Raw genomic sequence first — 2,707 nt, 5'->3', positions numbered from 1 at the left:
CAGGTGAACAGCCTGCTTCTCCTGTATTCCTGAGCGAGTCTTTGCCTTCCTTCACATGCATCCTCATTTCCACGTCCAAGCCCAGGAACCCACGTGCCATCTTTGAAGCTTTACCAATCTATTTTCTCCTCTCTGGTGTTTTTCTCTTTCCTGAGCCTACCCTTCACCACTCCCCGTGGCTCTGCTAAAAGCTTTGGGTCATTCCCCAGGCAGTCCCCTGACAAAATCACACTTGGAGAACATCCACTTATTTCCACATCATCCAAACCACCACCCAGGAGGAGAGTTAGGACCGCTTGTTCCAAACATGCGATGTATGGATGACAGCTCACCATAAACACGGAGTGACATCAGTCGATGTGGGAAGAGCACACAAGTGTCAGACTGGAGCTGACAGCCGCCGTGCAAGAGCCCGGCGCTAATCGCTCACCAGCTGGGAGCTCGGCTCATTTCTCCCAAGGCTGGAAGGGGCAGAGAGGCTTGCTGTCGAGCTGCTGCTACCCAAAGCAACCAGCCAGACCCACGCACAGGATTCCTCTTTTACCCTGGGGCTCTCTGAATTTCTTAGCAGCACGGTGGTCACCTCGACAGGGAGGTCCGAGCTATCTTTTCTCCCTTTAAAGTGACCACTGTGCTCAAATACTTGAGGAGGGGACTAACCAAGGGGCAATGCATCTCAGAGTAAGTTCTTGTTTTAATAACGCAACAGGAGATAGCTCAAGAGCAACAAGCACGAGGCAACGAGCTTCTGTGATAGCTATTGGCATTGTATTAGTAAGTGAGCAAGCAAAGTCAAGGCCAGTTCTTGAAGCCTCTCTCAAATATCTTGCACTCTGCAAAGGCAGATGGAGAGGCAGAGAGGGGACACGTCACTCCTCATGATCTTATTCCAGGTGGGTCCTAGTGCCAAGAGCCCAGGCTGCACCCTACTGCCCTAGGGCAGAGTAAGCAAGGGGCAGCAGCACGAGCTGGGGAGAGCATTCAGCAGCGGCATGCAGGGAGCATCCCACACCTGGTCTGGCAGAAAATTAGTGTTTCAGGCCTTTGGCTGAGTCAACATGGCATTAAACGAGTCCAAAAGGATCAGGACTTCAGAGTGATAGCAGTACAAGGAGAGGGACGTGAAGGCCAGCCGTCACCTGCGACAACTGCAGGGAGGCCGGGTTGCAAGCACGCTGAGCACTGCCCATGTGCATCTGAGGCCGAGCAGGGCCCAGCAATTGCAGAACACTTTGACAGCTGAAGCTACAGAGGGATCCTTCCTAATTCTGTAAAATCAATGAGGAAATTGGGTGTTCCCTTCCTAGACACCCCTTCCCGTCAGTTACCCCATTTACACACATCGGGGTGTGCTCTGGGCACAGCCAAGGCTGGGGACCCCTTACTCCACAGGTCACACTTCTTCATTGCAAACCAAAAGGGAGGAGCAGTGGTGAATTCACACACTGGAGACCTGTAGCCGTTACTTCGTGCACGCCTAAGGGATGCCACCAAGCTGCCGGCAGGGCCCAGAGCTGGGCACAGCGTGAGCAACTCTGCTTTGGAGGAAGAAGCAACAAAAAAAGAACCTGAGAGGTATGAAAACAGGAAAACAGGCTTGTTTATGAAGCCAAAAAGAGAATGCAGCGTATTCCAAGGCCAAAGGGAATTTTTCTCGCAACGTTGCTTTGCCTTGGCTACCTGGCCACTTTCACATAAACAATGGAGACACACCAAGAAGGCAAGGAGACTTCACAGAGGTTATAAAAATATCGCTTGTGTAATTAGACTGAATCAAAACTCATGACTTTCTGGTTGGAAGGAATGCTTGTGTTTCCCCTCTCATTTCTTTTTCTCTCTCTTTTTTTTTTCCTCGTAAAAATCTAGATAAACAAAAGCCCTAGGATATTGGATGGTTCCTTGCATATTGTTTTAAATGCAGAAACAACAACAGCAACCACCATGGTCAGGGGGAGTGTCTGTGACTGGCGTTGCCTAGCCCCTGTTTTTCTGTTTGCAGGAGCTCTTCTCACCCTTGCTCTACCCCACACGACACCCGTCTGGGTTTGCTGTCCCACGGGCAGGGTACCATCGTGTTGTTAAACGCCTCACTGCTTCTCCCACCGCCGCGGTGCTGCTCTGTAGGTAGGTCACGGAAAGAGATGCAGCAAATTGGATTTAAATTCCTGCCTCTCTCCCGCACTTCAGAGGCAATTTTCCCCCTCCCTTCCTTATAGATGGATAACAGAAAACAGAAGAGGGGAAAGCAGCGCTGCAGACTCCTGTCATGCCTGGTTCATGAACCCTGCGAGGCAGGGGCTGCGTGCTGCCTTGCCCAAGAAGTCCACAGGCCTGCAAGGGGCTGCTTGCAATACCACTCCCCCACACCCACATTCACAATAGCCACTGAAATTCACGCACTTTGTAAAACCCTTTGGATAAAAAACATGAGTGTTGCCAGTTTTAATCTTTCAAAAATGTTGTGTGTGGCCCTAGAACAGAATGATATAGCCTTCAAAATAATAAGACTTAACCAACCCAAAAGTATTTGGAGTATTTTTCATCTGTTTTCTCATTTGGACCCTCGAGGCTTCATATTTTCAAGTGAAGTTGTTTTCTTCCAGGATCAAGAGAGCTGGAAATGCTAGTCTAAAAAATAAAAATAAATAGAAAGCTGAGAATCTCATTCAGCCTCTTGATTCCAGGAGCTCAAATAAAGACCACAAGT

The 2,707-nt window shown here is 49.4% G+C and overlaps 1 long non-coding RNA gene across 1 annotated transcript; it reads left to right on the top strand.

The window, feature by feature from the left end:
- The first annotated feature begins 1,120 nt into the window (after positions 1 to 1,120).
- On the top strand, positions 1,121 to 2,507 carry LOC118167622. The gene is made up of 3 exons (XR_004751213.1): positions 1,121 to 1,525; positions 2,000 to 2,124; positions 2,217 to 2,507. It is a non-coding gene; the product is annotated as an uncharacterized LOC118167622 (long non-coding RNA).
- Positions 2,508 to 2,707: the final 200 nt, after the last annotated feature.

This window comes from Oxyura jamaicensis, chromosome 5 (assembly GCF_011077185.1).
Source record: "Oxyura jamaicensis isolate SHBP4307 breed ruddy duck chromosome 5, BPBGC_Ojam_1.0, whole genome shotgun sequence".
NCBI classification, from domain to species: domain Eukaryota; kingdom Metazoa; phylum Chordata; class Aves; order Anseriformes; family Anatidae; genus Oxyura; species Oxyura jamaicensis.
This window is presented reverse-complemented; position numbering and strand designations above follow the sequence as displayed.